This window comes from Dromaius novaehollandiae, chromosome 12 (assembly GCF_036370855.1).
Source record: "Dromaius novaehollandiae isolate bDroNov1 chromosome 12, bDroNov1.hap1, whole genome shotgun sequence".
In the NCBI taxonomy this organism is placed as follows: Eukaryota; Metazoa; Chordata; class Aves; order Casuariiformes; family Dromaiidae; genus Dromaius; species Dromaius novaehollandiae.
The window spans coordinates 13,238,667-13,247,581 of NC_088109.1; positions in this window are offsets into that span (position 1 = coordinate 13,238,667).

Sequence of the window (8,915 nt, forward strand, 5' to 3'; positions counted from 1 at the left end):
AAATATCACACATAAGGCTACTAAGCCTTCTATGAATCCTTCCCTGAAAGTAAGTCAGTAGTCCTCACACTGGAAAAATCTCAGTAGTATTGCACTTAACCAGATGCTGGCAAGTGCCTTTTTTTTTCAGTACAAAAACTCCTCTGTTACTCATCTCACACTTTCCTAACAGTTTTTTCATTCAAGAGTTTCTGGTAGTGAGAAACATTAGAACAATCAGAATGCTAACATGCATGTTTACATACATTTCATTTACATGGCTTAATTGCAGTGTATCAAATGTAACAAAGCTTCCTTGTTAAGTCTTGCTCTGAGTTGCAAACACTGAGGCATAAGCTCAGTTATCATCTCCTTGGGGAAGGAATCCAGCTCCTAAGAACCTGTGTCCTCACCCCTGTATGGTCTAGTGAAAATTGCTAGCGGTTTTTCAGCTCCAAAAATGTAGCCTGGCCAGCAGAGTCTGCTGGGAGAAGTGCAGAGCTGGAAGGAAGCTGGATGGTTTGGATTTAATAATGTTTTGATCACATTCCACCATCTCAGTCATGTAAAAAACCTGTCCTACTCTTCAAAGTAGATTTCGGTACTCTGTCATGCAACTCTAATTAGCTTTAGTACTTTAAATAAGCTTTTCCCTACATCTGCAACTAAACAGTAGCAGCAGTGATATTTAATAAATGATTTCTTTTTTGGTTAATCTTTCAATATTTCTGGCCAAGGAGCAATCCTGCTTTCAGACCCAAAAAGAGCTCTCCTACTGCCTCAAATGATTAGAGAGTGTAGTTACATCATCACAGTAATTTCCATAGCATTTCTAAAATGAATTTTTACTTCTGCAAGGTTTGGCATGTTCTGTTTCAGAGCAGTGGCATGATGGGAAAAGACCCACTGAATTAAGCTGCTGCATGGTCAAAAGTTAACTTTTTTTTCCTGTTGCAACTTGGAAGGCCTTCTTGGCAGTGATGAATGTAGTTATTTAAGAATATAAGTACCATTTTTCTTTCAGTTTTCTGAAACATCCAACTGATCAATTGAGAAAGAAGTTTGAATAAGCCCTAAATAATTCTGAATGTCAGAGCTGTTCCAAGTCCCAATCAGAGTTTGATGGCATTGGCTCTTTTGCTGATTAATCTGCCTTCTACTCACACAGCAGCAAGAGACTTGCTGACACAGTGAAGGCTGGCACCTCCTGGAATCCTGAAATCTTAGGGCCACCATTCCCACTGCCTACCATAGGCAGGAGAGGGCAAAAACCCAGCTTCTCCTCTGGCAAAACAATCATTTCCTTACAAAATGCCCTGTATAAAAATTCAGGTTGTAAAATTGGGAAGAAACATCATTTCCTATGAGTAGCAAAGTAATGACTTCTCTGTAAAACTCAAGTTGGATAGCTTACCAGACCTCAGATAGCAGGGAAAGACCTAGGAAGCAGCAAACCTTGTGCCACACTGAAAATTACCAGTTTCTGTTTGAGCCTAGTTTCACAGCTGACTTGCGTGATTGATGGTACCTGTCACCAGAGACTGACTTCAGGTACAAAAGTGTTCTTTTGCAACAAAACAAGATCTTAAAATACACATGTAGGGAGAAAAAAAAGCAGCAGAAATCAATCTAATTTGGTATTTTTCCCAAAGCTTGAGTGATTTAAGAGTCATTTCTTCTTCACATAAGACCATCCTTACAAGTGAGCTATGGCCTGCCGCTCTGTGGCAGAGCAGCAGCTGGTACCAAACAGCCCCCTGAAAGGGGCAACAGTCCTTTTAATGGGCAACTGTAGACTTAGGTCTACAAAATATTCTCGTGAAGGGTTGTTATTACCAATTGATGTGTTCCCATTAAACCATCAGTTTTGTTGCTGAAGGATTTGGTGCAAATCAACTCATAAGAGCAAGGACCTCACTTTTCAGTTCAGCATGTGAGAGCGTTTAATGTTTGCGCAGCACCAAAGAAATGCCTACCGCATCCCCGACCATGCACCGGTTTGGGAGACTGCTCTCCCTTGGGTGACATGTCTCTAAGAGCCATAAAGTGTCTACAAAAGACATAAAGCTGTGATATAAAAGGAAAATCCTTCTACGCTAAGTGGCGAGCCAATGTTTATCTAGCCTATTAAGTGACATCCAACAGACTTATTGATGTCAGAGCTTTGCCCATGAAAATAGTCTTTCATATTACTGATAGAAATAGTTCTTCTGAAAGAATAACTACACCATACAGAGGAACCATTGATGAAGGATCTTTAAAAATAGAAATACTTAATTGACACAAAACTGTTCTTCGAGGCGGGAAGGCACGTGCAGCGAAGAACAGTCCCAAAGAAGGTTGGGTATTAATATTAAATGTGGAAAAGCAAGCCATTATTTTAATTCTTTTCTTCCTATTTTCCACAAAGGTTGCACTTATTGCATTAATCTTCTAAGCGAAGTTTTTACGACCGATTGCCTGCACACTATGAGAAGTTTCTCCATCCATTACACAGAGGGAAACGGACCCAGCTGTGTAGGAAAATATTTGTTACATCTTATCAGGGTGACACATAATCTAACAACAATTACAGCAAGCCCATATTTTGTACTATTTCGGTTTCAACGTGAAAAATAGTTCTAATATTAAACCTGGGGTGGGTGGGGGTTATAGGAACCAGTTGAATATTATAAGCCGGATAAGCTGCAGTTCCCTTTCAGGCACAGAGTAGTACCACACTCGGATCCTGCTCTGAGAAAGTGGATGCACATAAATCCAGCGTACGTGCATTCTATGCAAATGGCACAGCGTGTTTGCGACTGGGAAAGGAGCCTGAAAGTTGACTTCCCCTCTTTATACATATTAAAGTCCAAAACTACCATGTCTTTAGCCTTAGCTTAGTTAGAAGGATCTAGTACGCACTCAGCCTTTAAGAGAAAAACGGGAGCTACTGTGAAAACTGGCCTGACCTGGCTAGAAAACCCACTAATGTCAAGAAAACACAAGACCACTCACGTGCCAGCTACTTTCCATATCAAAAACTGGTCCAAACTCACTAGTGAAATGGAGACTGCCGGGGCATGAGGCTGGAGGGGCCGGTCCCAGCAGCCAGCCCACACGGGAGGGAAGGGAGCCCAAGGACACGAGCTGCTCCGCATCCGCCAGCCCCACCGGCCCGTTGATCCCCTAGCAGGGGTGTCCTCAGGGACCCCGCACCAGAGGCGGGTGGTTTCTGGCTGACCGAGCCCTACTGAGATGTCAGCTGAACACAATGTTTTATTCCAAAATACAGAATTGCCTTTCTTGTGCTCCACTTCTCCAGGAAGCAGCACGACGGGCAGCCGTCCATAAATACACCCTTCCCAAAACCACGTCCCAGCTTAGCACTGAAGACCACTACAGAAAGGAGAACAGTGCTCGGGGGCATGCAGACCCTCACAGCCAGGGAAGGGTTTTTAATGAGGGACACGATGAACATACAACCTTTCCTTAGGGACACACCATGCCCGGAGGACACGCTGGAGCGACGTCGGCGCCCTGGTTTAGGCACCGCAGCCTTAGCACTGCACCCGGATGAGCAAAATACTCCCTCGGGAAACCCTTTCTCTGCAGCGATGGCTGTGCACCAAGCGAGGACCACATCAGCCCTCCTCAGGATGCGGAGCACTTCAGAGAGGTTATGATGATGATGTTTATTCCTTGTTTTGGCAGAGGAAACCTTGGTAATCAAAAGTCGTAACCAGCAGGAGTGTTTTTATTTTAAACTTTACAGGGACTAACTTTTTTTGCGCTGCTAAGCAAGCAAGCATGTTCCTTTTTAATTTGAATTTGCACTTTCTTTGCAGAGAAAGATTTTTTGAGTCCTTCCCCCCCCCCCCCCCCCCCCAACGCAAAACAAAATTCAGATTTGCCAGAAGAGACCAGCCATGGTCGCTAAAAACCAGTGTCACAAAATCAAAATCCACGGGTGCCCTTCAAACACGTTTCAGCGAGCAGCGCTAATCCCCTGAAACTGGAGATGCTCCTAAAAGGAGCAAAGGGGATGTTCGCACGCATCAATCCACACGCCTCCAGCTTTCTGAAACAATCTGCTTTGCCGCTCTGCTGTCCGCGGGCGCGACGATTGGGACGGCCGGGCAAGGACTGCCGGCACTCAGCGAGCCTGGACACGAGCCCCAGCGCTTGCTGCCTGGCATTGCTGTGTGTCTGGAAGGAACAAACGCCAGCGCTCAGCTCGGCATCAGCGCTGGGAGCTGGGTCTAAACATGCTTTGGGCTCTCAGTTCATCATCCGTAGCTCCTCTGCTGAGAGATAGCTTAGGAGCCTCTGCCTCATCATACGTGCTTTAATTGGGCATGTCCAAGCGAGTCATTAACCCCATGCAAAGCACCAGCATTCGTGGCCTGGGAGGGCACAGGGCTGCAGTGGCAGAGTTTATACAGTGGGAAGGTTTTGATCAAGTGAGCAAGCCAGGGAAAGAGCAGGCTTTTTACCTTTAGACAATAAAATATAAGAACCAATTTACTTCTATTACAGACTAACTTTTTTTCTGAAACCTTGTGCCTGGCCCGATTCTGACGTCGGCCAAGCACTGCTATCGCCCTGACCTGTTTCACAGTTAAGGCTGGAGGTCCCAGCTGGGACCACAGCTCCACGGCACAGGACACCTATACTGACTCAGTAAGAGACAAGCTCCCTCTTCAAAAGCTTCTGGACTTTACAGAGAAGACAGGCAGCTCACACTGGTGTCACATACCATTGTTAGCCTGGGACGTTCCTAGGGACTGGCTATGCAGGCTCCTGCACTGGGTCTTTTGAGACTAGAGCATATAACACACATTGTACTCTTTGGAGTCTGGCTATCAAGCCTCCCAAAACCGATTCCCAAGATCTGGCACGTGCATACTGGTGTTTGCAACAGGCTCTGACCTCCACAAACTCTCCTCATTTGTGCTGCAAGGAGGCAATCGAGATGTTGCTGAGACACTTCCAGCAAGAGTTTGGAACAGCCTGCGCTGATCTGCGCTGAGGAGGGGCAGAAGGTGAGAGCTCCAGCCACCTGAAGTACTTCAGGTTGAGCCGGGGAAAAAATTCAATCAAAACAAAATTATTTCCCATCGTCTCACAGTGAATTACTGCCTCTCTCTAGCAGAGATATAGCAAAATGGGGGGATAAGGGATGCCCGATGAGGGGACTGCAAATGCAGTGGTGGTAGCAAACACCCTGCATGCTATTCAGTTCCTGTCACCTCAAGAACCAGAGAGGAGCGGAGAGGATCGCTCGGGAGTCCCTCAGTCCCAGCGATGCCCAGGCGACAGGAAAGGGCTCAAGGGCTCTGCTTGCTGCTTGGGAGTGGGGAGGAAGAGCTCTATTCAGCACGTGGCAATGGTGGTGGCAGGGCTCACTGTGCTGTAGTCTTCAATGCTTTAAGAAGTCACAAGAGCCAGAGAGTTAATATTGTCTAGTAATTAGAGCAGACTAAAGACTGAGTCATTTCTACAGTGCAAATTCAGCTATGTTGAGTAGTTTCTCCATTTCATTAAGATGTTTGCAGACAGGACCAAATTGTTCATAATCATCTTAGTGGAATGGTGCTACAGCAGCCAGCTCATAATCTGATTTCTTTAATGTGTTTAAGAGACAATTTGATCCCATCTGCAAAAGCAATCAAAATACTGCAACATATCTGTGCTCTGCCATAGCCATAAATATGATGTAAACCTGACCTCACCTCACGTTTAGATGCGTCTTGCCCAAGGTGACAACCTCTCTGCACCTCTCTGGTTAGACTTCATGCAGTGCGTGCAATACTTTAGAGCCATAGAGTTCGCAGGAGATGAACTACAGTGAAAGAAAGCACTTTGAAATCTGTTTTGTTTTACGATTCACCAGATTTATGTTGTGACCTGAGCCCCGGTTCAGCCACACTGTTACAAAACCTGTCCTGATTGCACTGAGGTTACTGTGGATCTAGACAGATGCGAGGCTGGACTTGGTATAATGCGATTTTGTCCATTTCTAACTCAGACCATTGGGCCTACCTCTGCCTCCCACACTTCTCCATACCTGCCAAAGCCACAAGCAGCGTGTTATAGTATTAACAACAGCTTCTCAGCAGGACACCCAACTTTGCCTGAGCAGCGCTACAGGGTCTGTGCAGCTGAGACCTGCTGAGAGGCCACACGTGAGCAGAAGGCAGCAGACAGGGCTATACCGCATGTTGCATCTGTCAGCACCATCATATCTTGAGGGACTTCAGTTTTGGGAGTCATTCATAACAGCGATGAGGCACCATTTGCCATGGCAGCGTGCAGCATGTTCCTGCACCTGCTGCAGGATCCCTTCATAGCCCTGTTCTTTTAGCCCCAAAAGGTTGATATTTGTGCCAAGATTGGAGAGCAAAGCCAGTGTTACAGCCTCACTGCAGCTCCCAAAGCTGGCCTTGCCAGCTAAGAGGCACAGAAGTGTGAGTTCATCCCCCGGAAATCTGGACAGCAAGGACAGAGGTGGCTCAGCACCGCTGCTTGCGCTGGAAGAGGACTCGCTTCCAGGGCTCCTGCTGATCTGAGCACACTCACTTGGCAGGGGTTTGCTACCAGCTCTCAGCCAGGGAGCCTCTGCAGACGCAGCAGCCTTAGAGACGCGGCCAATTCCCCACGACGAGTTCCAAGAGCGTCCGGGCAGGCGCCCGTCCACACGCAGCGCATACCTCCACGGGGCTGCATGCTCGATGGAGGCAACAGCTAAGCCCAGCTCAGGAGTCCTGTCCCAATTTCTCAAGGCTTTATTCCTGATTTACATAGCAGTTTTCAACAAGTCGCTCCCTTAGATGACAGTTTTCAAGCACCCATTACTTTAGGCACCTGTGTGTCTGAAGTGTGTGATCATAGGCATTTTAGAGTTAGAAACATTCAGTGCCTCTGCAAAAAACAAGCCTTGGATGTATAAAGACAGGTTCTCCCACACTGAAGCTGATAAGATCAGTGGGAATTTAGGAATGTAGGTGTTGGGTCAACATTTTCCAGAGCACCTAAGCATCTTGAAGGAGCCAAAGTCTCAGTGAAGTTTAGGCACTGGTTGTTTTGTTTTCAAAAGAGGCCCAGGCATTTGTTCTTACAGCTCCAGGCCACGGAGACACCAGCTTATGGACTTCAGAAAATGTTACTGGACAAAAACATTGTTTTCTCTTTTTAGCACCAGCAAAACAGATCTGTATCATCTCAGCAGGGGGAATGTGTGGAGGACATAAAATGCTCAGAAACTCCCGGGTCCAGTAGTCCCATCTCCTTTTCCGTGCCCTCTCACTAAGGGGGTCTGCATGGAGACCAGAGCTCTGCCAACCTGCCTTGGATGTGTTTGACCATTTGGGGTTCACCTTTCCTGTACATGCGAGGGAAAGGTTCCTCAAGGGCTGGCTTTACCACCACTTATTACCAACATATATCCCAGCCATACGGTTCACGCACACCCACCAACTACTGTCTGCAGAAGTTATCTACTTTCATGGAGAAGGCATGAAGTAATCACCGTTCAATTTTTGGAAAGCGAAGAGAACAAAATAGGTCTCACAAAGATACCGTCTAACCCTCCCTGCTTTCTCATGAGCCTACAGGACTTAGACACTGAGCCGCAGAGACCGGCACCCCCGGCTTTCACAGGCAAGCCCGTTTGATCCAGATCTGCTTGTAATCCCTGCTTTTATTAGGCTAAAAACAAAAACACATGCACATTAGCAAAGCGGTTGTAGGTACTAGAGAAGGAACACGCAGAATAAGGGAGCAGGCTGCCAAACGCTAATGCCCAAGAATTCAAGCCCAAGGGCTTCGTCCTAGGGGAGGGACTGAAACCGCAAGAGCCGAGCCGGGAACGCTGCTGAAAACCACAGGGGATAACTGCGCTCAAGGGCATTGTTGCTTATCCCTTAAATTAAAGTAGACATGTTCCTTAAATACAGTAAACAGGAGCTCCCCTCCGTACCTCCCGCAGATCTCCGACCCATGGCACAAGGCGATGCTGGTGGTCCCGCGCCAGGACCAAGCAACCTGCACCTGAACTTCCCCCGTTAACCCAGCCCAGGAGCCACCACATGGTGGAACTGCTCTGAGGGCAGATGTCCACCAAGCACCACGGCCTCGGGAGCGAGGGCAAGAGGCGACGATGCTGGAACGATTTCCCGGGCACACACAGGGCACTGCAGCAGTGCTGGCGGCAGGGTTCAGGGCTGCAGCACGCGTGGGCAGCGCCGCTCTTGATAGCAAGATGCTGGGACTCTGCCCGTAACTCAGCTGCTGCTCAGTGGCCTCGTGGGTGGAGGGGGATTTGGGACTCGCTAACGCACAAACATCTCCCACACTGGAGGAGCCAAAGAGCATGATGGGCCCATGACCCTGGAGATCCTGCACTGGAAAGCAAAACTTCTTTGGGGAAGAGGGGTTGTTTTTGCACAGCACTGAAGGGGAGGGATGGAGAGCACATCTGGGGGAAGCTGAAGGTGGGAATCACGATTACCCAGAGCAGGACGTAAGCGAGATCTCTGCTGTGAGGAAACTCCAGGGGCTCATAACAACATACATTTTCCCCTGGGCAGAGAAGGTAAAACGAGGTCTCCATTCCTCTGTGCTTCCCCCTATGCAAATCCACTGCTCACAGCAGTGATGCTGGTTTGCCACCGAGGGGAGAGCGCAACCCTCCTCCCCGCACGCAGGGCCACTTCCCCGCCGCTTCGGCCGCGGCGCTCTCCACCGCGCGGGACGGAGGTGGCTCTCCAAGCCAACACTCTCCGAGGGTGGGAGAAGGCTCCACCCGCCCCCGCGAAGCACAGAGGGGCCGGGAGGGCGTCAGGAGCGCTGGGCGCCAGGCATGCGCCCCTCCACCACCCGCGCACCGGCAGCCCCGGCAGCAGCCGGCATCACCTCCAGCTTCACTTTTTGATTAATGTTCTTCCAAACTTTGC